Source organism: Euprymna scolopes, chromosome 11 (assembly GCF_053919585.1).
Source record: "Euprymna scolopes isolate OS-2025 chromosome 11, ASM5391958v1, whole genome shotgun sequence".
Lineage (NCBI taxonomy): Eukaryota > Metazoa > Mollusca > Cephalopoda > Sepiida > Sepiolidae > Euprymna > Euprymna scolopes.
Window position 1 is genome coordinate 398596 of NC_136492.1, and position 26748 is coordinate 425343.

General features: G+C 31.1%; 1 protein-coding gene and 1 long non-coding RNA gene across 6 annotated transcripts in view; one reads left to right on the forward strand and one right to left on the reverse strand.

The window, feature by feature from the left end:
- LOC145287712 (uncharacterized) overlaps positions 1–26748 on the reverse strand; it is a 116012-nt gene that overhangs the window by 13769 nt on the left and 75495 nt on the right. The gene's annotated exons all lie outside the window — the stretch shown is intronic.
- LOC145287711 (uncharacterized) overlaps positions 759–26748 on the forward strand; it is a 48883-nt gene continuing 22893 nt past the window's right edge. The window contains exons 1-3 of one of the 5 annotated variants that reach the window (XR_013869178.1): positions 759–1271; positions 15354–17885; positions 19882–25948. The gene's annotated coding sequence lies outside the window, so the exon portion shown is untranslated. Of the gene's footprint in view, positions 1272–7404; positions 7430–15353; positions 18239–19881; positions 25949–26748 lie in introns of those variants that run through there. The other 4 variants (XR_013869180.1, XR_013869179.1, XR_013869177.1 and 1 more) reach the window with 4 other exon arrangements.

Sequence of the window (26748 nt, forward strand, 5' to 3'; positions counted from 1 at the left end):
ATTAAAAAATATGCAATTAATATAAAATATATTATATACTTAATATAAAAAAGATATGAAAATGTGTTCCATTCCCATCTAATGGAAGAGTTGTGGAGACGGCGTGAGAAAGGACACGCATTTCCACGAATTATTAAAAGCATAAGACAACAATACAGTTTCTAAGAAATGTTTAATTTTCAAAGTTGTTTTATTTTGTATAAATTTATATTTTGTTACGTGATTCTACTTCAGATTTCATTTTATTCGTTTTTCTATTAAGACAATAATACACTTTCTAAAAAATCGTTTCATTTTTGTATTAAATAAATAGTTATAAATATATAAACATGTATATTTTGTTCGTTTACTTTATTTAATCAAGTGCTTACTTCCAATATTAAAATATTTGGTATTTTTTTAGATTAGGTCCACCTCCACAATTTTCTTTTAAATGACAACTTGCATAACTTTTCGACTATGCTGAATACGAAAATTGCATTGAAATTTTGCAGAAATAATTAGTTATCGAGATATAAAAAGTTGAATTATGCATAAGGAGTAGATTTATTTATGGCTGACAAAGAATACAATGCATAATACAACTTTTTATATCTCGATAACTACTTATTTCTGCAAAATTTCAATGCGATTTTCGTATTCAGCATAGCTGAAAACCTTTAAAAGTCGTCATTTAAAAGAAAATTGTTGAGGTGGACCTAATCTGAAAATTTACCAAATATTTTTTATATTAATTACATTTTTTTTATTTTATTTTAAAACTTTAATAATTTTTATTTCTATTTTAAAACTAATAATTCGTAATATTCGTGATTTGACGGTGTAAAATACTGATGCGACCCTTCTAGAGTTGTCGAACTTTGCCGGGACTTAACTGCAAGACTGCCAATTTTTTTTATAAAGGCCGTTTAAACGTATTAGGCAATGATTAAAATAAAAAAAAGTAGATCTTCATATTTTTTTAGGGATTAAATGACGTTGGGTCACGTCATAAAAATTTACCTCTGATTAAAAAGTTGTCTTACAAATAAATCTTGTAACGATCAAATTAAACGACTGGAAAAAAAAAAAAAAAAAAAAAAATTTTTTTCAGCAAAATTAAAGCAAGGGAGATAATTCCAAATCTATTTCCTGTTTTGAAGGTCATTCCGACAATGATCAAATCTTCTTGATGATTTACCACAAAAATTTATTATCAAATTTACATAAAATCCTTTATTTGATTTATTATTTAAATCAAACAAACTATGCGTAACAAGATTTGATTAAAGGTAAGCATCAATTCCTTCATTTTCTTTGTGAATGTTTTTGTTTCACACGGCAATGAGATGTACTTTTACGAGAAACTTTGATGAATTCATTAATTAAAAAAGAAAAAATGTAACCGACTTTTTTTAAAATCACGTTTATGTTTAATTTCTATCAATTCAACTTTTCAATTTCAACTGAACCCCGAACTTATTCTCTTAATTTTTATTACTGTTATCAAACTTTATTAACTTTACAAAAAGCGTTATTGTTTTTGTTTATTTTTTTGTATCTCCATCGTATATCTTATCTATTCTATTTTTCAAAATGTCTTATTAAGAATTTGGTACTTCTGCACTTTAGTGCCCGTATTTCGTGAGTCGCACTCAGCAACACCCGGCGAAAAACGAAAAACGCCGGATTATTACGAGCGTGTCAAGAAAAAAAAGTAAATGTTTACTTTAACTACAACAGAACACCGACCAATAAAATTTGGATCTTAATAGATTTTCGATGTCACTGACAACGAATTTGATATTCAAACCGGTCGCAAATTTACCGTTTGCATGGTATTAACCCCTGAAACCTCGCACTATTTTTTGCCATCTCACCACCTTCGTTTATGCTATTTTTACATGATGCATTGATGCATTCACACGTAATAAAGTGACTTGGGTACTCATGCAGAGAGTGATCCGTGCTGAAATAATGACGTTATTATTTAAAAAGCCATTCTTAACATGGGTACCTATTCTGTACTTTAACCTTACAATTGAATAATAAAACTTTAATTAAAAGTGGAAATATGATTTAAAAAATAGCGCGGATCACTCTCTACATTAGCACCGTGACTTGTCACGTCGCGGAATAATTTTTTAGCTGACATTTGAAATAACAAGAAAGTTTTCAAAAACAAAGAAATGTGGTTCATTTTTCTGTGTTACATGTTTTTTGATGCTTTTTAATTGATCTAAAAAAATAAGTTTTCACGAGCGGTTTACAAAAACGTTTTTATTTTTTATTTATTTATTTTTTTTTTAGGAGGGTATTCAATTATAGAACTTGTACAACATTTAACGGGTGCTTCTGCAGTTTAATTTTTTCCATAAGTAACGCCCCCCCCCAATTTATCGATTTTCTGTAAGTAACGCGCTGACATACACCGAGTAGAAGTACTGTTTAATTTTTGTGAAAAATTAAACAATTCTTCTGCTCGGTGTATGTCGGCGCGTTACTTACGGAAAAACAATAAATTAAACTGCAGAAACATCTGTTAAAATCCATACAAATTCTATAATTGAATAGCCCCTCAAAAAAAACAAAAATGTTTTTGTAAACTGGTTGTGAAAACATACTGACATAATTTTTACTATAAATAAGGTGAAACTATTTTTTAAATTTTATTTAAAGTGTTCCAATGAGATGAAAACTATTTTTTTATTTTATGAAAAATATTTCCTGTCATTTAAAATATCCGCCATGTATCCATGCGCCTTGTGAAAGATCATGTGACTACAAACATACATTTCAATAAGAACTACTCACGCGTAGTGTTAACAAATACGGTGATATGGCGTAAAATAGTGCAAGGGTATAAGGGTTAATACCATGCAAACGGTAAATTTGCGACGGATTTGAATATCAGATTCGTTGTCAGCGACTCTGAAAACCTATAAAGAATCAAATTTTGTTTGTTGGTGTTCTGTTGTAGTTAAAGTAAACATTTACCAAAAAAAAAAATAAGCACCGTACTATAACAGGTGAATGCAAGTATATATATATATATATATATATATATATATATATATATATATATATATATATATGCACTATGAAAGAAAAAGAAACAAAAGCAGAAACCTAACATAAGGATTACAAACATTTTACTGTTTTATGATCTTTTTAGACAGTTGCTTTTCTTTTTTTGGGGGGAAGAGAACATTTTTTTTTTTTTTTTAAGTTTTGGGCTGCCGATGACTGCAGTTTATGCAAAACCATTTTTGTTTATGCAATTTATTTTGCAGCAAAAATTTTTTAATTTTTATGCTGTGGCTCGAAACTGAGCAAGTTGCAACAGGTTGCCCTGTTACGACCTCTAAGGTCTTGAAGCACTAATGTGTGTTCAACCTCTTCCATTGGCAGAATGCCAATGCCAAAGAACAACCTATGTGATATTCAACCGCTTTAAATAGAAAGCAGGGAGGGTGCATAACGCAAAATCACATTTACACGTGAATCATGCATGTCCAAGAATGAAAAGATTGCACCCTAGATGCCTAGAGCGGCCGATACTTAAAATTATTTCCCATCTCAAGACCCAGAATATAAGCCCTCTAGGCAAATGCCTTAAAGATTAGCTCACACTTAAACCCATGCTAGTCTCGCTTCCTAGCCCACACAAGATATCCTCACTAGTCTCGTTTACTAGCCCACACAAGATATCCCCGTTTACTAGCTCACAATACTCAGCCAGACACAGCTAGCCCTCACTAACCAGCTAAGCACACCGAATTTAATTTATAAATTTCTCATTTTAAAAATACCTTTTTATATACAAGTCGACTGAATCGCATTATAAGTTCTTTTAACAGCAACAACTTTTTCCTTTAAAAATTTTTTAAAACGTGCAACTCAAATTGTACTGTCATTAAAATAACTTATTTAATAGCTACAAATTTTTTCAGCAAAAATAACTGAATTTCATTCCAAATTCCTCGTTTAAAAATGCCGACTTTTTAATGCATACAAGTCGACCAAATTGCATTTTAAATTCTTTTAAAATCATAACTTTTTTAAAACAAAAAAATCTGACTCGAATTGTACTTTCATAAAATAACTCTTTCGTCTAAAAGCGACAATGTTTTTTTTCTTTTCAAATACAACCGAATTTCAGAGTTCGGCACTCGATTTGCCACTCAAACTTTTATAGAACAACAAATTTTCAAAGTACGACTTGCATGTGCATATAAAAAATTCTCTATAGCCCGACAAGTTATTACAAAGTCCGAGCTTTGAATGTGTATTTAACTTTTCCATAGCATCAAATTGCCACAAAATCCGACTTTTGAATATGTAAATAAAATTATCCATAGCATGACAAATTTTCATGGTGACTTTCGAATGTGTCTTTACCACTCAACTGAATCGTATTTCAACACTTTCATTTCACAATGACAATTAAAAAAGAAAATCCAACGAATCCCTGAAATATGTCATAGAGAAGCATCTTACCCATCCCCTAAACAGTTTAGTGTGTAAGTAATAGGAATACATCAGGTATATTCTGGTGAATAAGACGCCCACCTGTACTCAATCCAAAGACCGCCTCCTGAAGTCTGACTGTATGAAGGACCAGTTGAAGACTTCTCTGCATGCTGAGAAACTCGATATACAGGGTCCTTCTAGGAAAGAAATATGCGCTGGCAGGCATTCAACCCAGGAAGATGCCATCACGGAAAATAATAATTCAATCCAGTATATAAATTACCAGTGGCAACCTGCTGCGAGATGTGGTGAATTTCCTTATGCTGTGGCTCGAAACGGGGAGCAAGTTGCAACAGGTTGTCCTCTTGCGACCTCTAAGATCTGGAAGCACTAATGTGCATCCAACCTCTCCCACTGCCGGAATGCTAATGCTAAAATACACCCTTTGCAGTATTCAGCTGCTTTAAATAGAAAGCGGGGAGGGGGGTCATAATATGAAATCACATTTACACGTGAATCACACATGTCCAAGAATTAAAAGATGGCACCTCAGACACCTACAGAGGCAGATGTTTAAAATTATTTCTCACAATATATAGTTTTTATTTTTTTTGCAGTTGTCAGTTATTTATTGTGGGTTAGGTGTATACTTTTTTGGGCAATGTGCGGTTGTTTCCTGACGATAGCCTATTTCTTTAAAGATAGTGTTTTCTACTTATTGAAGTAAAGCAGCTGACGTCGGCAAAGTAGGCTGAGAAAGGTTGTTCGAGAATGTAGAAGGAGGAGGAAATTCCTGAACCAGATAGCTTTCTTCTATATGCTTTATGATTGACACAAAATGATTCTTTCCGAATTTTTGTCTCCATATACATTCACTAAAATAACTGTCCAGCAGTTCCACACTTTCTTTTATTTTGTTGTTTTGCCTCCTTCCACATCCTCGCCACATGATTTGTGGTAGCCCAAGTCATAGGGTCCACGAAATGAAGGCTCTTGTTAACCGTAAAATGTTTGTACTCTTCTGATCCTACTTTTCACTATGTTTTTCAGTAATTGGAAACTATTGTAGTCCCCGGCAGTGTGTACTTTTTTTATTAGCGAAAGAAGGGTTTCTGATTTACAGTCTGGGATTGTGACAAGAAAACCCTCCTTCTCAGCAGCGTCGTATCCTCTGAAGACCCAAAGCGGTTCAATGGCCCTCCCGACATTGTTTTTGTCTGTTGAAAACAAACTCCTCAACTTCCACTGTGTGCTTTGGGCCTCTGATCTGCTGGGGATTCCTAAGGAAATAGTCTTGGCAAATATCCCCCAGGAAGTTTTTCCAGTCGGTGAGAGTTTAATCCGACCTGATATCGCACTCTTGCCATAGATTTTTGCATGTTGCCATTTCAAATGCCCACAAATATATGAATTGTATAATCATAGGTAGCAGGAGATGGGATCTCTCGAAAAAGGTGCCATGGCACAAGGATGTCCATTGTCTGCAGTGGCCATTTGTGCATCTCCAGCTGTTGCTTACATTTCGTTTCTTCATGATGCATTTTTGTTAACATTTTTTGCATCTCTTCTCCATTGCTAGTAGTTGGTTTTCCTGACAGAAAATGAGGACGTTTTCTGTGGATTTACAAATCATTTCCAGCCTGGATTGATTCATTTTTCTTGTTTTATTTTATTTATTTATTTTTTGTTTGTTTTTAATTGAATAAACACAATGAAACTCTGCCCTTTCTTTACTTTTCCTGTTAAACTCTTTTCTTTCCTTTTTTTTCTTCCAGTTTTTAACGTCTGCTAATTGGCATCTCTCTTTTGACTCACTCGTTATAATCCGGCGTTTTCCTTTTTACACTGGCTTGCCAAGTGCAACTCACGGAAAACGGGTACTAAAGTGCAGAAGTATCAAGAATTTAATTAATTTAAATGCAATATAGTTGGAAATGTAGGTATTTTTTTTCATTAGGTCCAACTCCACAATTTTCTTTAAAATGATTACTTTTATAGGTTTTTGGGCGCTTATGTTAATGGATACTCAAATCTAAGGGAGATAACCAGCATAGACATTGCAAAAATAAGCATATTTTGCAAGGTATAATTTGGGATGCTTATTAATTAACGTACACAAAACAAAAAGTAAACAACCTGTTACAATGAAACGATGGTAATTAAGCAAAAACAAAAATTTTATAAACTTCTTAATTAATGAAAATAAAAAACGTTTTTGAAGGAGATTTTAAAGTATTTAAACCGTCAATTTCTGGTTATGATTAAAGTTTTCTTTGTTTTGTTTACTATTCTGTAGTTTCACCTAGCAATTTAATAAACAAAGTATTCTGCAGAAACCGAATTTAATAATAAAAAAGCTTGTATCGTCCTTTCTCTACCTGAGTAACTGTATTGCCAAAAATAAATAAATTATAAAAATTATTCATAAAATCTTAAAATGTACAAATGTATTAAAAAAGGAAAAAAATAACATTCAAAGATTCTGTACAAGATAAAGTGCTTCTTTTTGTCTTGAATAAGGGAAGTATTATTCATTGGCTAATTGGACAACAACTTCCTGATTGTTATTGATGGTTTAAATACTTTAAAAAGTTTTAATCATCCTGATGCCGACTGATTATCTAAAATAAAGAAAAATAAGTTTCTTATTTTTTAATTTTTTATTTTCATTTTAAAAAAAATTAAAATGACGGTTTAAATACTTCAAAATCTCCTTCAAAAAGTTTTTATTTTCGTAAATTAACAGTTTATTTAATTTTTGTTTTTGACTAATTTCCATCGTTTCAAACAAGTTTATTTAATTTTTGTGGTTGATTAATTAACAGTATCATATTGTAAAAGATTGTTTACTTTTGTTTTGTGTATGATAATAAGTTTACTTTGTTACTTAACATTGTTATATTTTAAGTTTGTTGATTAACTTGTTTATTGATTAACTGTTGTTTTTTCCAGGACTAACTTCACCCTGCATTTGCAGGTATAGTCTTCGTGTATTTTTTAGTGCTTCAGCAATTTCTGGGACTAACCTCATTCATATATAGTTTGATCGCTAACTTGTTTCCTTTTCGTAAACTGCTTTGGCAATTTCAGGAACTTGGCTACAATAATCGTGTAATCATTTTAAAAAATTTTATTTAACATTGTTTCATTGTTCTACTGATTATTTTCAGCATCTCAAATTATACCTTGCAAAATATGCTTATTTTTACTATGTCTATGCTGGTTATCTCCCTTAGATTTGAATATCCGTTGACATAAGCTCTGGTTTTCGACTATGCTGAATTCTAAAATCGCATTGAAATTTTGCAGAGACAAGTAGTTATTGAGATATAAAAACTATATTATACATTATATTCTTCAGTAGCCATGTTTTTTACTTGTGTGTGCCTTAAAAAAATCTACTTCTTTACGACCGACACTGCCGCCTAGTGGAAACAAAATGCACTTTTCTGAGACTGAGACTGCTCCCCCCCATTCGGTCCATCTCGACAATTTTCTTTTAAATGACGACTTTAATATGCTTTTGAATATGCTGAATAAGAAAATGTCATTTAAATTTTGTAGCGACAAGTAGCTTGAGATATAAAGACTACTCCCTACTTCCTCACTGAATTAAATAAAATTTTTACGATATTTGTAAGTTGAAAGTACAGAATAGTTACAAAACACCATCCCTTCTCCATGTTAAGTATGTGTTACTAAATAATATTTCAGGTTTGCAAGAAAAATTAATAAATAAATAAATAAAAGAAAACATTCAAACTCAACACTCACCTTTATAATGACGACTTTTATTGGTTTTTGGGTATGCCGAAAATGAATATCACATAAAATCTTTCCACAGACTCCAGGTATTAAGACATCTTCAATTAACATGGCAAATAAGTAACAAACAAGATTTTTTTCTGAACAGAAATATATTTGAAAACAAAAAAAAAATATGCATAAGAAAATATAATTTTAATAAAAAAAAATTTGAATTAAAGCAACATTTGATTTTTTATGAAGTAGAACTGTGCAAAAATGCCAGCGATTTTTTGAATGAAATATAAGTGAAGGAAAAAATGAAATTCTCATGAGAAAAAAGGTGCAAAAATTGTCAGCGATTTTTTTTTTTTTTTTTTTTTTTTTTAAATGAAATATAAGAAAGTGAAGAAAAAAATTAAATTCTTTTGATAAAAGAATGTGAAAAAGTGTCTGTTATTTTGAATGAAGCTATGTGACTGTTTAGTTGGAAAAACCGTTTGGTGTGTGAATTTGTTTCTCACAGGTTTGTTTACAGTGCACACATATACAATATTCTTGTGTGGATGTGCATCAGCAATTCAATAATACAGGTCTTTATATCTGGCAAACCACTTGTTTCTGTAAAATTTAAGAGATTTTCGTATTCAGCATAGTCAAAAACCTTTCAAAGTCACAATTGTAAAGAAATTTGTGGATTATTAGTTGCAGAGAAATAGATTAGTTTATAGTGCACTTCAGTGGCACGCATGACATGTTCATTTTTTTTAGCCATTTGTGTGATCACAAAACAGTTATGGAAAATTGAGACATTTCCAGCTGTTCTGCTGTTGACTGGCGATCTTTCTGCTCAGAAGTTTGCGACAACTTGTTACTAGGGGTTTACTAATTAATTGGCAGGTAATCGGTAATCAGCCTAATTGGCCACTTTGCTGATTACTCTGTAAACACCAAATTTGCCGATTAATTGGCCAATTACTTACTTTCTTCTTTCCTATTAAGTTTAAATCATTTCATCACTGCCAAGTTACTCATCAGATAGCTTTGACACATTAACATAGTAATTCTAATTTAACTTAACATTTAATTAAGTGTCTGGTCATTATTCGGGCTTTTTTCTTTTATTAACTAAAATTACAAACTGCAAAGTACAATTTCCAATTCTTAAATGATTAGATAAGAAAAAAAGGAATTACAAACCAACTAAAAAGTACAAATTGTAATTCTTTAAGTGAATAAGGCTGAAGTAATGCACCTGCTACTGTACTTCCTCTTCTATTCTTGCTACCTGCCTCCTCTGCTCTCATAGTCTTTTCAGTATTTAAAGTTGAATACTTTAAGTTGTAATGTAGAAACATTAGAGTTGCTCTATTCTCAGGACACAGTTTGTTCTTCATAAATTCATATGCATTACCACCTGTTCTAAAGAGCTGTTTACTTTCCACGGATGAAGGTGGTGCGCTTAAATATTTTGAAGCCTGTTTACTCAGCAGTGGTAAGGTCTCTTTTGTCTTCTTCCACCACTGAAATAGATCATCACCTCTTGCAAGTAGTTGTAATGGTCAAGTTCTTTTGTACACTTAACCATAAGGGATTTACTCCTTTTGAGTTTAGATTGTGATTCTTGTATTGCTGTTGCAGTTGCAGTCTCCAGGTTTTACTCAGCTTCTACCTGCTCTGTTTTGATTTGTTACTGTAGGTTAATTCAAAGCTAATTCATCAAACAGACTTGAAAGAGATACAGTTTTACTTCCACTTTGATCTTCTTGACTCTCTACAGAGTTTGAAGAAGTGCATTTTGCTGATTCTGATTCATTATTATCAGTAAAAAGTAGATGTAGAATCCAACTCTTAGTGTTTTTCATGTCATTATTTTTGAATTTAAATGTGAATCTTGGATCTAGGAAAATAGACACACAAGTTTTTATCAATTTAGATAGAATGAGAATCTTGTTTCCATTGATTCATTGTTAGGTTGGACAGCTTTTGAAAGAAATAACCTCAAAGATAAAATTGTAGGTATTATCATCCATATGGTTGAAGTTCTGTGACTTGTTTCTTTGGTGATTCCTTCAAATGGACTCAATAACTGGACAATTCTTTGAACAAGTCCTCATTGGCAAGTTGTTAAGGTAGGAATCTCGTAGTGTCACAAATTCTCATATGAAAAACTGAACGAATCTCTTATTAAAAAATTCCAGTTTGTGCGAATCATTCTGTTTCACATATATTCCATGAAAAAGTCCTTTCTGATATAATTTACCAGTTAAAAATATTCTGTTCTTCTGAAAAGCAGCCAAGTTTGTTTGGTTATTTTAAAATTGGTAAACATTAATCAGAAGGGACTTTTTCTGGGCATTCAACATAAAGCAGAATGGTCTGCACAAACTACAATGAATCAGTTCTAAATAATCTCAGCGTTCACTTGAACAAAGCCATTAGAAAAAGAAAATAATGATGTTAAAACAATAAAAACAACAGTACTTATGCAGAGAACTCTTTGGAAACCCATTTCTTAATATGTGGAGGCAGGGGTGTTTTTCTAACTAATCTGGACTTTCACCTAACAATTTTATCTATAATATAAATCTCACCTGTCTGTTTAAATTATGTATATATATATGTCTGTCTAAAACTTTCGACAGAGGCGACTGATTTTCACAACATCAGTATCATTTTGGAGCTCAACATCTTGGACAATAAATATAAAAAAATTGGCCAAAAACATTAATTCTTTCACCCTTTACTGGGCAGTTTTCTACAAAGAGAGGTCCATTTTTTGTGAGCCATTTTTGCAAGTCATCATATTAGTTGGATTGACTTTGCCTAATTTTAACATTCTGAACTTCTGGTCACATCATGGAGTAGGGGTAAGACGTCAGATTTTCTTCCATTTTCTTTTCCACCTTCGTGTCACGGGTTTGAGCTTGCCTGCCTACTGCCACTTTTCTTTTTCTTTATTTGCTCAACACACACCTCCAAACATCCGGGCAACGCCGGGGACTCAGGCTAGTAAATAATATAAAACAAGTGATTTGTGCCACAAACATTGAAGAAGAACAACTGGAGTTTTTTCTCTGTATGTCTTTGACTGGGGAAAAGAGTTTAGGGAACCACCTCAAATATACGAATGTGATCAGTGCCAAGCAAAGAATTCAATAGAATCACAAAGAAATACCAATTGTATAAAAAAAACTCTATCATTGATAACATGCAGCTCTCTCTTTTATTAAAATTAAATTGAAGTTGAACATGTACATTTACTTAATTACATTGCCATGATAAGCAAAATGAAAAACACTGCATAAAATGACTACATTTTCCTGAGGATACTATTTAAGGAATACCTGGTATAGCATTCTACAATATGCATTGATTAGGCATGAAATACTCCAGATCTTTATATTTTAGCATTTTTTTGTGATGTGTGATTTGGAAATTAGTATATGTTTACTACATTTGGTACTTTATTTCCTCCACCAAAATTGAACATATCAGAATTTTTATCAACTTCTAATGAAATAAGTTGCTGTTGGAATTGTTTAAAAAATAGGCATAATAATCATTATGTATAGAATTATATTGAATGTTCATATTTACTGTCATTTAATTCAGTTTTATTTGATGATACTTTAAAAATTGTCCATCAGTGCAATTTTACTGTTATAAATGATGCTCAGTGTTCACACCTCACAAATGAAGGCCGAAATTGAATTAAAAATAATTGAACTTTTACTTCCTATTGTCATCTTATACTAGAAGTGATGAAAGCATCTTTTGTGACATTTTTACTGCTCTTTTGCTGGTTGGTTTAAAAGTTGCCATGGTGTAATTTACACATGTTCGTGCTTCTTCACTCTCAGTAGGGTAGTGTATCCTGCTGATTCTGCTTCATTATCATCAGTTGAAAGTAGATGTAGAATCCAATTCTAAATATGTTTTTATACCAATCCTTTAAAATTAATATTCGAATCATGGGTCTAGGAAAGTAAACATACACAAGTTTTTATCATTTATATCGAATGAAAATCTTGTTTCCATTGATAACCTGAATTGTTCAACAATTGTAAGAAGGATTCCATTAAAGTCAGAAATACTAGAATTAGATTAGGCAGCTTTTGACAGAAATAACCTCAGAGATAAATTTGTAGGTACCGTTGATATGGTTGATGTTCTGTGAGTTGTTTCTTTGGTAATTTCTTCAAATGGACTCAAAGACTGAATATTTTACGAAAAAAAATCCTCATTGATAAGTTGGTAAATTAGAAATCTTGTCAACAGCACACATTACAAAAGCTTTTTGTTATTCTTGATTTATTTTCAGCATATAATATGTTGAATTCCACCATATGGCCACATCTTGAATGAGTTTGTTTTTCCAAATTAAGCTGATCCTGTATTTAAGTTAATTTGCTAATAGAAAGCAATTTAAGTGAGAGACTGTATTTCTGTTAGATGTAATGCTTGTCTTCACAGACTGAGTTACAGTGTATGATAGTTATTCTAAATCACATTCCTTGACACCAGCAACCATATTTGCTCTGAATCCTTCAAGACTAAGAAAACTTTATTGAAGATTTCATACTCATCCAGAACATTGTGCAATTCTTCACTTGCACCTGTGTGTGCACCAGGGAATGGGACAAATGTAAGCACAGCTCTGTACTGTTCCAAGTCATTTGAAAACCAATGCGATGTCAAATACTGAAAGGTAGCATTATCTGTTGGAGCTGTCCAAATGCATGTAGTTTATGAAATGCTGCTAATTTCAGCAAGAAATAGATGAATTTTTGTTTTACTTTTGTAAATATATGGAAAATTATTTTGTTCAAATTACAGTATTCCATTAAAAAAGTACTTCACTACAAAGTTTTGCAACAAGCCCATTAAATCCAATGTCAGATGTTACAGAATATGGTTGAATATCAACAGCATTTCTCTTATCAGATAATGGATCTCCTGTGACCTGTGTCGCTAATATCCCAAATTTTTGTTTTGGCCAATATTGATTCTGTAGCAGTTTGGTTTTTCGCTGGATGCTCATAGTTGCTGCCACTTGTTTCTGGAGTGTCTGTCCCTGAATATTCATTGTGCTTCCTTTTCTCATCTGCAACTTTTCCTTCTTTTGAATGAACCTTTCTAAGATGATTTAACATATTATTGTAAAAGTTTTTGCTGATTTGCTATCATTTAATGTGGTTGTTCGACATAACCTGCATGCAGCTGTATTCTTATTTTTGATATTGATATCAAAATACTTCCAACAGAAACTGGTTTCCATAATGCTGGAATGTTGTTGTTAATATTTAGTTAAGTTATTTAAATATGTAAAAAATAATGTTTGATATCTAATTAGTAATTTATCTCAATAAAATATACATTATCTAAACCAAAAAATAAAAATATACATATAATGTAGTAGCAAGAGCCCAAAAATGAGGAACAAGAGTATGACATGAAGAATGCTTGATTTTTGGTTCGCACATCATCGCAATTTACTGTACAGTTTCTCAACATGAAAACTGCAAGATGAAATAATTGTCTTTAACAGTGATTTAAAGTACAAAATAGTAATGTTAATTCAATAGAAAGAGAAAGGAGGGAAATTTTTCATATGCTTAGATCTATTTACCCCAAATTCAGTAGAATTGTAAACGTCTACATGTTAACAGTACATCATGTTTGTTATTTGATAATATGGTGTAGACAATGTATGTCTATTTGATAAATTTTCACTGGCAAGCACAAGAGGGAGTTAACTTGTCTCTGTTTACAATATAATTAATATTAGTATCATTTTTGATAACAAAATTTATTGATAAATCGGCATTAGAAAACCTATTAATCAACCGATTATTAAAGGCTGATTAATCGGTAATCAGCCAATTTGATAATCTGTACATCGCTACCTGAAATCACTATTCTAGAAGTATACGTGGACTTCAAACATTATATAGGACGTCACGTTTCCAATTGTCTAATCTTTACTAATAAATATCAAGCGACAATTATTTCTTCCCTAAACCTCTCTCCAAAGTCTTCAGATTAGATCGAAATATATCTTAATGTGTCTTAACAGAAGTAATAATCTATTATAATAAAATCGTATTCCCGTCTGTTTAGTCACAATTTAATATATACAAAAATACACTTTTTTACTATCTGATTAATGTGAACAAAAAGTATGCTTTTTCACTAACCATTTTTCATACCGAAACGGACTTTTATACACTTTTATTCCAGCATGATTCCTATCAATACTTATCAATACTATTTATTTAAAGGAAATCTACATTAAAAAGTAATCTCATTTGCCTATTACATCAAAAAAATTATTTTAATAATTAGTTCTATGTTGTTAATTTTCAGTGAAAGAATTGTTTTAAGCATTCTGTTAAGAAGTATTATTAAAGTTGATTTATTTAATTCATTTTAATCATCTCAATAAAATATACATTATCTAAACCAAAAAATAAAAATAATTTATTTTTGTTATTAATCAACATTATTTGCATTAAATGTGGAACTAAGCTTCATTTAAGCTGTGGCGGTTATTTGCTCTTCTCGCCATGAGAATTATTTTTCATTTCATTTTAATAGATGAAGATGAATGTGTGTTTTGCTTCCATAAATCTAATGTGTTGTCCACGTCCACTTTCAGGAAAATTATAACAAGTTATGATATTCAGTGTATTAGAAATGTGGATTATTCTTTATACTCATTCAGTTATAGGCAATGTCTGGTCTCTGTGCTTATATATATATATATATATATATATATCGAGAAAGAGCAAGAGAAAACAGATACTAATAAATTACTTTTTATATAGCAAATGCCTTTAACAAAATCGTTTAAAAGATACACTTTGGGCACAGTTGTTTCCATGCAACTAGTCACTGCTTAACAATGAATTGACCGTAGCTGTAAACTTTGCTGTTATTCAATCTAAACGTCCAGAAATGAGGATTGACATGCACGATATGTCAGTACTTATCCCAGTCCGGTTATAATTAGATGTGTTTTTATTTTTGGTGTCTTACGAATTTGACCTGAAGAAAATTTATGAAAAAAATTAAATTTTTATTTGAGAATTTAGATAGTTTTAATAATATTTTTAAACTGCATATCCTAATGTTATTTTCAATTGTATTTACAGATAATTCGGTTGGAAATTGAAGACTTATTTTTCAAATATTTAGATCCATGTTGATTTCTAACTGAAAGAAAATGAAAATGGACAACATCACCGATTGAAATCTGAAGTTGAAAAAAATCAAATGATTCAATGTTAAACAGTACTTAAAGACATTGATTAAACTAAATCCATGTATGTGGATGTTCACAAATGTGAAAAAGCTGTGACAATGACCTTATGAATGTTGATAAAAATAACTGCAATGAAAGGCATGTATTATTTTTTACCAAAGTTATAATGACCAGTCTTTATATACTATACTCATATACACACACACATATATATATTACCAGTGGCTACTTAACATGGGACAATACATACTATCTTAAAAGCATAACATTGTACTGAAGAAACATATTGGGATGTGTGATTCTTATATAAGAATCAGATTTGACTCAATTTATTAAAGCTATAATTTTTATCATGAAAGATGGTTATTATTACTAAGAAACAAAGTTTGCGTGTATAAATATAAAGTAGATAATACTTTTGAAAGAATTTATATTTGAAATAATATATGAAATCTCATTGAGTGTTAGAAGTTTTCAAGAATGAAATTATATTCATCTAAAATGTCAAGATTGAAGCATCACATTGAGATGAAAGTTTATAAAATATGTGGAATACCATTTTTTAAATAAGTAGATTAAAAGATATGTGGACGCAAAGTATTTGCTTGTAAGGTATGTGATAAATCATTTTCAGGAATATAGAATTTAAGGAATCAAAGATGAGCGCATGAGTAAGAAATACTGGCTAGCAGATGCATAAAAAACAAGGCCATTAAACCAGATATTGTAATATGGAACAAGCACGGAAGACCTACACTCATTGTTGATGTCAGCATCGAAAATGACTATGGTCTTAATAGTGCTGAATGCAAAAAATAACATAATATTAGGACCTAAAAAATGATGTTTAAACTACATAGTCTCTGCTAGAAATAGACATTGCACCAATTTTGATAGGAGTAACTGGCCTAATTAAAAAAATCTAAAGAATACGAGGAAACAATCCCTGGAAGACCAAGCTGTAAAGAAAAACAGATAGCAGCAATAAATGGAAAGCCCTTTGATCTCATAAAACTAACCAAAGTAAAATAAAAAAGAAATACTTGGAAACAATCCCTGGAAGATTAAACTGTAATGAAATACAGTTGTAAACCATAAAGGCAACAATGACTATCCTTAAAATAACCCTCTAATATACATCGTAATGGAATCAAGTGTTAACTCAGCAGAAAGCTGTTTTATCTTTCAAAACTGACTGAACTAAATAAAAACAAAATCTGCTTGTGAAATATATGAGACTTCTTTTACACATAATTTGTACCTGAAAGATATGAGAATGCATAGTAGAGAAAAGCGATATTCTTGTCAATTGTGTGGCAATTCTTTTACAACAATATATTACTTAAAAAGGCACTTGCAAACACACAGTGGACAAAAGCCATATGCTTGTAAAATGTGTGATAAATCGTTTTTTGATAGTAAACAGTTAAAACAGCATATTCCTTCACATGCTGGAGAGAAGCAATTTTCTTGTGAAATCTGTGATCGATCATTTACAAACATGAACCATTTAAGACGACACATACGAACACACACTGGAGAGAAACCATATACTTGTGAAGTATGTGAGAAATCTTTTACACAGAAATCAGTCTTAACAACGCATATGAGAAAACACACTGGAGATAAACCGTATTCTTGTGAAATGTGTGATGATTCTTTTATGAGAAAATCCGAGTTAAACAGACATTTAAGGATGCACACTGGTGAGACACCATACACTTGTGAAATATGTGAGAAATCATTTTCAGAAAGTAGCTCTTTAAATCGACATATCCGAACACATACTGGAGAGAAACCATATTCTTGTGAATTGTGTCAGACATCTTTCTCACAGAACAAGTCTTTGAAATATCATATGAGAATCCATACTGGAGATAGACCATATTCTTGTAAAGTGTGTTTGGCTTCATTTACACAGAACGAACACTTAAAAACCCATATGGGAAGACATAGTGGAAAAAAACCACATTCATGTGAAATATGTAGTAAATCGTTTTTGGAGAAAGGCAGTTTAAAACGTCATATGAAAGTACATACTGGAACGTAGATGATCACTTAAAGTTAGGGAAAACTATATTCTCAACTTAACTAAATAATTTTTGTGATGTAAAAATGAACAATATAATACTTGAATATCTATGTATCTCATAAGGATCAAGTGTTAGTACACACTAAGCCAAAAGAAAACAACATCTATGGGAATACACTGTGGAAAAAAACAACATGTGAAATATGAATTTAAAAGCCATAGGGAAGTACACACTGGAAGACACTGTCCACCAGAACAAAATATGTAAATATCCTCATTAGAAGATCTATGGAGAGATGCAGTTTGACAGATCACTAAACATTTGGGAATGTAAACCACCATCGATAGCAACAAACTGAAAAATGACAGTGTTCTATGACACAGACACAGGTGGGCAGATATATAAAAAATGAAGCCATTAAACCAGATATTGTTATATTGAAACAAGCCTTAAAGAACTGCATTCCTACAATTTGTCTCTTAACTCAAATTCCTCAGCTTCCTCAATAACTTGGCTTCTAATGATAAATTTGTTCATTACCTCATCGTTTCTTTTCACCTTACAATCCCTAATAAATAGTTCATTACGAGTAACAAATTTTTCACCAGGTCTTGGAGTTTTCTGTCCTTTTTCTTTACCAACAAATAAGCTATTATAATCTTTGCTTATCTTGATTAATGTGTAAACATATTAAATTGTGTATACAATTAAAAAGTAAATTCAGAGACGAAATTGTAAAATTCTTTCTTGTCCATTGTTATTAACATGATTTTTCCATAAACCTTCAAAAACACCAGTTATATGTCCAACAAAATTTTTCAGATGATCTACCTCAACAATCTGACTAATTTCTGCAATAAGCCTGGAAAAGTTTTAATAAATGTACTTATCAATAGCTTAAAGTACACACAATACATAAAAACTCAAATGTTGTAGAGACAGGATATCTGAAAAAGAGAAAAACATTTCTCTCTCTCTCTCTCTCTCTCTATATATATATATATATATATATATATATATATATATATATATATATATAATGTAGAACATATTTCCTATTAGGTAGCTAAATATATTTTGAAATATGTTCTAATCTTTACTAGAATATATCAGGCGACAATTATTTCTTCCCTAAACGCTTCTCCAAAGTCTTCAGATTATATCAAAATATGTCTTAATGTGTATTAACAGAAGTAATAATCTATTATAATAAAATTGTATTTCCGTCTGTTTAGTCACAATTTAATATATACAAAAAATACACTTTTTTTTACTATTTGATTAATATGAACAAAAAGTACATTTTTTCACCAACCATTTTTCATACTGAAACGGACTTTTATACACTTTTATACCATGATTTCTATCAATACTATTTATTTAAAGGAAATCTGCATTATAAAAGTAATTTGATTTGCCTATTACATCAAAAAAATTATTTTAATAATTAGTTTTATGTTGTAAATTTTCAGTGAGAGAATTGCTTTAAGCACTCTGTTCAGAAGTATTATTAAAATTGATTTATTCAATTCATTTTATATTTAATTTATTTTTATTGTTATTAATCAACATCAAGGTGTGTTAAAAACAGAAGTAAACTTTATTTAAGCTATGAGAGTTATTTGCCATGAGAATTATTTTTCATTTCATTTTAATAGATGGATGTTGCTGATTTTCAGGAAAATTATAAGTTATGATATTCAGAGTATTGAAAGTGTGGATTATTCTTAATAATCCTTCAATTACAGGCAGTGCCTCGTCTCCGTGTTATATATATATATATATATATATATAGTTAAAGAGAAAGAGAGAAAAACATACTAATAAATTCATTTATATAGCAAATACCTTTAACAAAATGCTATAAAAGATAAACTCTGGGCACAAACTTTTCTGTTATTTTTTTAAATGTCCAGAAATAAGAGATTGACGTGCACAATATGCCAATACTTAGTCCTGTTATAATTAGAAGTGTTCTCATTTTTGTGAGCCTTAAAAATTTGATCTGAATGAAATAAATCTATAAAAAAATACCTTGAATAATGTTTGAGTATGTGTGTGGTCTTTTCTAATACTTTATGATGTAGTCAAAAAAATAGACGTAAAATGCAATTTTATTATGTAGAATATGCGAGTTTATATATATATATATATATATATATATATATATATATATATATATATATATATATATATATATATATAATGTGAATTATTGATTAAAATATAATGAAAATCGAGTGTATCATTTTTTTGATGTCAGTAGAAAATTAAGTTCATAACTAAAATTCATGCATAAAATGGAACTTTTATTTAGGTATTTAGATAGTTTTAATAATATTTTTAAACTGCATATCTTAATGTTGTTTTCAATTGTATTTACAGATAATTCGGTTGGAAATTGAAGACTTATTTTTCAAATATTTAGATCCATGTTGATTTCTAACTGAAAGAAAATGAAAATGGACAACATCACCGATTGAAATCTGAAGTTGAAAAAATCCAATGATTCAATGTTAAACAGTTCTTAAAGACATTGATTAAACTAAATCCATATATGTGGATGCTTACAAATGTGAAAACGGTGTGACAATGCACATATGAACGTTGATAAAAATAACTGCAATGAAAGGCGTGTATAATTTTTTTACCAAATTATAATGACCAGTCTTAACAAGCCGTACACATACATACATATTACCAGTGGCTACTTAACATGGGACAATACATACTATCTTAAAAGAATAATGTTGTAATGAAGAAACATATTGGAACGTGTGATTCTCATATAAGAATCAGATTTGACTCAACTTAGTAAAGCTATTATTTTTCTTATTAAAGATGGTTTTTATCTCTGAGAAACAACAAGGTGTGTATGTACAAATAAATATAAAGTAGATATTTTTGAAAGAATTTATATTTGAAATAATTTATGAAATCTCATTGAGTGTTAGAAATTTTCATAAGAATGAAATTATATTCTTGTTAATATGTGGAATAACGTTTTTTAAATAAGTAGATTAAAAGATATGCAGACGCAAACATAAAGTATTTGCTTGTAAGGTATTTGATCAATCATCTTTGGAAATAATTCAAAGAATTATAGATGAGCACATAACAAAGACATACGGGTTAGCAGATACATAGAAGGCCATTAAACCAGACATTGTAATTTGGAACAAGTCCAATAGAACCACACACATGATTTATGTCAACATCCCAAATTACTATTGCTTTAGTAGAAGTGAATGCGAAAAATAACATAATATCAGGACCTAAAAAATGTGTAAAAACACCATGGTCTCTAAAAGAAATACATATTACACCGGTTGTGATAGGAGCAATTGGTCTAGTTAAAAATAATCTTAAAAAATAGTTGGGAACAATCTCTGGGAAACCAAGCTGTAATGAAATACGTAAAGGGAAATTTCTATTCTTAAAAGAGCCCTCGGATATAAGTCACAATCATAATAAAATCAACTGTTAGCTTTAGGTCAGAGCCCATTTATCCGATAAAACTAACCAAAGTAAAATAAAAAAGAAATACTTGGAAACAATCCCTGAAAGATTAAACTGTAATGAAATACAGTTGGAAACCATAAAGGCAACAATGACTATCCTTAAAATAACCCTCTGATATACATCGTAATGGAATCAAGTGTTAACTCCAGCAGAAAGCTGTTTGATCTTTCAAAACTGACTGAAGTAAATAAAAACAAAAGAGAGAAGCAATCTGCTTGTGAAACATATGAGACTTCATTTACACATAATTTACACCTGAAAGATATGAGAATGCACAGTGGAGAGAAGCGATATTCTTGTCAATTGTGTGGCAATTCTTTTACAACAATGTATGCCTTGAAAAGGCATTTACAAACACATAGTGGACAGAAGCCATTTGCTTGTAAAATGTGTGATAAATCGTTTTTTGATAGTAAACAGTTAAAACAGCATATTCCCACACATGCTGGAGAGAAGCAATTTTCTTGTGAAATCTGTGATCGATCATTTACAAACATGTATTACTTAAGACGACACATACGAACACACACTGGAGAGAAACCATATACTTGTGAAATATGCAATAAATCATTTACACAGAAATCAGTCTTAACAACGCATATGAGAAAACACACTGGAGATAAACCGTATTCTTGTGAAATGTGTGATGATTCTTTTATGAGAAAATCCGAGTTAAACAGACATTTAAGGATGCACACTGGTGAGACACCATACACTTGTGAAATATGTGAGAAATCATTTTCAGAAAGTAGCTCTTTAAATCGACATATCCGAACACACACTGGAGAGAAACCATATTCTTGTGAATTGTGTCAGACATCTTTCTCACAGAACAAGTCTTTGAAATATCATATGAGAATCCATACTGGAGATAGACCATATTCTTGTAAAGTGTGTTTGGCTTCATTTACACAGAATGAACACCTAAATACACACATGGGAATACACAGTGGAAAAAAACCACATTCATGTGAAATATGTAGTAAATCGTTTTTAGCTAAAGGAAATTTAAAAAGTCATATGAAAATACATAAAAGAGCTCTTGGTTGGTTTTAATAAAAAGCAGGGCAATGTTGGCAGCGGGTTTGGCTGCCCCATACCCAATATTAATATATTCAATAGAAGAAAATTAAAAAAAAGGAGGTAGATGGTCAATCAGCATGGGAAATGACCCTCAACTTTTTTACTAACATAGTAAAAAAGAACACTAGAATGCTCGAATATCTATGTGTCTTATATAGAGATCAAGTATTTGTACTGACTAAGTCATAAGAGAACAACATTTATGGGAATGCATATATGAGAATACACTGGAAAAACCACATACATGTGGAATATGCAGTAAATCATTTTTAAATCAAATTTAAAATGCCATATGAAAGTATTCACTAAAAATACTGTCCGACACTACAAAAGATGCAAATACCTCCATTGGAAGATCTATGGAGATATACAGCTTGACAGATGGTCAAATGTGTGGAACATAAACCACCACTGGTAACATCAAATAGAAACATTACAGTGTTCCATGACAAAGACATACAGGCGGGCAGATATATAAAACACTAATCCCTTAAAGCAGACATTGTCATATGGAACAAGCCTAGAGGAAATGGTCTCATTATTGACATCATTGTCCCAAATGACTAGAGCCTTAATAGAGTTGAACGGGAAAATGTAACAAAATATCAGGACCTGAAGAATGATTTAAAAACGGCATGATCCCTTCAAAAAATCAACATTATACCAGTTGTGATAGGAGCAACTCGCATAATGAGAAATAATCTTAAAAAATACCTAGAAAGAGTTCCTGGAAGACCAAGCTGACATGAAATACTAATAGCAGCCATAAAGGAAACTGTCTATTCTTAAAAGAGCACTCAAATATTCAAATCATAATGAAATCAAGTGTTAGTTCCAGGTTGGGTTTCCTTGATCTTTTAAAACTAACCAAAGTAAAATAATAATAAAAAAAGATAGATGATCTATTAGTGATGGGAAAATGATATTCTCAACTTATTTACTAACTCATAGAACTTCAATAGATATGATATAGAGATCAAGTGCGATGAAGGGCCTGGGAAGGGCCCCTTGATTTCTGAGAACTTCAACTGAAGTAAAATGAAACACAAAACACTGACCTGATCTAAGCTGAGAAAAAAGAATACAAATTACCAAAGTCTTATGTATAATATGAAAAAATTATATTCCTTGGCATATCACCATTAATCCAATATTATAAGATCAACTGGGCTCATGAAGAAAAATTTGAAAACTAACTTGTGCACATATCAAGTAAACCAAGTGCAAGAAATATACAAACAATTGCATTGAAACAAATTGTTAAAGTTCTTAAAAAATCACTGATTTGGAGTTTCTGAGATAGCAATATGTAGAAAAATCAAAATAATAAAATTGAGAAAAGTCATATAATTGAAACAACAATATAGGTACATATAAATATTAATGAAATTGTCTCTTTTTATGCCATATAAATCTTTCTAAAAATGATACAGACAAATCTTTCTAAAATAATACAAATCTTTCACAAAATGATACAGGCAAATCCTTCAGAAAATGATACAGCCTAATCCTTCTAAAAATGACAGACAAATTCTTTCAACAATGTTACAGACAAATCCCTGTAAAATGTTACAGACAAATCCTTGTAAAATGTTACAGACAAATCCTTGTAAAATGTTACAGACAAATCCTTGTAAAATGTTACAGACAAATCCTTGTAAAAATGATACAGATAAATCCTTTTAACAGTGATACAGATTATTCCTTTTAAAAATGATACAGACAAATCTTTTTAACAATATAAACAATAAATTAATCAAACAATATTAACAATAAATATGAGGGAGACAAATTCTTCTAAAACGGAAACGGACTAAAATGATACAGACAAATCCTTTTAAAACATGATGCAGACAAATCCTTTTAAAAAATCACACAGACAAATCTTTTTAAAAAATGATATAGACAAATCTTTTTAAATCTTTTAGCATTTGCTATAATTCATTTTCTGTGTAACAGTTTCAAGTTAGTTAAAATGTTTAACATAGATTCATCTCACTGCAGTAAGCTTGCATTATTGAGTGAATAATAAAACACTTATTCGGCTGGTTGGGTTTTGATTATAGCTGGAAGTATTTTCTTGTCTAACAAGGTTGATTCTCAAAGTCTGCTATATATATATATATATATATATATATATATATATATATATTATTGCAAGGATATAAGTTTTAAGCAAATTTCTATTTCGATATCAATGTGTGTCAAACATGAATTCATCTTATAAAAATCGCTTTATTAAATCTGTTTCCTTGATTTTAGTATTTAATCCGAATCAATATTTAGTATTTATAATTCATATTTAGAGGAAAAGGGTGGAGATTTTGCTATCATACTCAAATATAATATCACACTCTCATGATCACCAGGAAAATATTTCATAAAAAAGATAACAGATTCACTGGAAAAGAAACAGAACAGTGAGTTTGATCACATGATATGAATTTTGTTGCTGGCTTATAAATTAATGTCAGAGAAAAAGCTAACAAGCGTACAAATGTTCGAATATTAATAAAAACGCACCAGATTTGAAAAAAAACTCCATGAAACTGATTACTCTTTGTTTTCTTGAAACCAATTTTTAGACACTACCAGTCAATCTATAAAGCTACACACGAAAATGCAATTTTGAAATGCAGATAAAATTTTTAGTTTATAAGAAATACTTAATACTTTTAGTACAAGTGGCATGGTTATCTTTCTCTTTAAACATTTTAAATGATTAAAAAAAAATAGATTTCTATTTATTTACAATCCATAAAAGAATGATATCATTTTAATGTTTTTATATAAAACTAGACGATCTGTTGAGGCAACGTTGGTACATAGCACATTAGGTTAAAGAAAAACATGAGTTTAGAGAAGTTCTACATTAGAAATGTTTTAAGCAGCTGTAACATAAGCAATAGACAAACCATTCAATTTTTCAATTTCCACAAAGTTTAATGATTTCACAATACATTCTCATGTCATAATAGAACCTCACTCTCTTTTTATTCTCTTGCTATTCATTCTCTTACTCTTCCTTGTTCACTTTTTCAATTACATCCACCCATGTAAGATGGAATTCTTTTGTTCTACCCATGATTTCTGGACCACAGGCGATTTCAGTAGCCTATGACAAATCAAAGTTTTTTTTTCTTTTGAAATAATAGACATTTGTATTTTACTTTGCATGCATAATTTCCCTACCCTTGCGATTACTAAAGGAATAAAACAGACAAAAAATTAAACATTGTTGTAGGAATAGTTGAGATTTCTTATAAAAACGAAAACATATCGAGGCACCTCTCAATATATTTGCTTTCTAAAGTCTGTTATTTAAGATGCATGCAACGGATTTATCTAGTTGTTCTGCCTTGACAGCATGAGAAACAGTACTTCCAGATATTTCTTTTTGGTGAAATTGCATTCCACTACCTTTAAACATCAGATGTCAATAAATGTGTGTTCTGCCAAGATCACTGGAAAAATGGTTGAATCCTTCTACCAATGCAATCATCTATCCTATAAGATCCAAGTATGTCCTAAAATAGAGTACTGTTTCCACATCTGGCACAAAGAGACCCAGGCTTTGCTTCAAAAGGAATGCTATGACTTTTTGCCATGAACATAACGATAGAGTAGAGACAGGCTCGCAACGTCTCTTCTTTTTGCAGGGAAGAGAAAAGAGCATCATCTACTAGGTTATGAAGTCGATTTTGAACTCTGTCAAGGCAGGATAGAGTATTCTGAGCAGCCTCTGCCTGGATGTAGCAACAGTACTCCATCCTAGGACATACTTGACTCTCATGCAGGTAGAGGATTGCATTGGCAGTGAGATATCTGCTGGAGCGGTAGAATGATCCAACCATTTTCGCAGCGACCTTTACAACGGATTTGATGTATGTGCTCCATTTCAGATCAGAAGTAAAGTCAGACCCAGAAGCTTGTCAAAAACATGGAACGTCCTCGGGGTTAAGACTTTTTTTTTATATGGAGTTCACCACTTATCAAGGCCCAATGGCCACTCAGGGATAAGGGTTATTGTGTGTACAGTAATCAAAGGGATAATGTAGCAATAGTATTAGAGAATTGGTAAGGTGTCATTACTTGGGGGGGGGGTCATCAGGAATTTGTTTGTGTTGGACTTGAAGACATCCAGGTTGAAGTCGGGAGGGAAACAGGCAAGCGGAACAGAGTTCCACAGGTGTGCAGTTCTAAGAAAGAAGCTTTGTTTATTGTATCTAAGCTTTGATTTAGGCACAGATAGGGAGTGGGGAAAATTATTGACGGTGGTTTCAGCTAGTCGAGTGTTTTTTTAGAAAGATTGGCGAGGGGGGACCAGAGAATGGAGCTCAGACGAGCACCTGCCATGGAAATAACGATAGAACAATGACAGGCTTGCTACGTCTATTCTGTGGGAAAGAGGTTGCAGGGTAGAGAAAAGGGCATCCCCCACCAAGCCACGGAGTTTATTTTGTACTCCATTAAGGCAGGATAGGCTGTTTTTTGCAATCCCCGCCCAGATGTGGCAGCAGTACTCCATCTTTGGACGTACTTGGCTCTTATATAGATAGAGAATTGCATCATTAGTGAGATATCTTCTGGAGCGGTAGAAGGATCCCACCATTTTCCCAGCGACCTTGGCCACAGACTTGATGTATG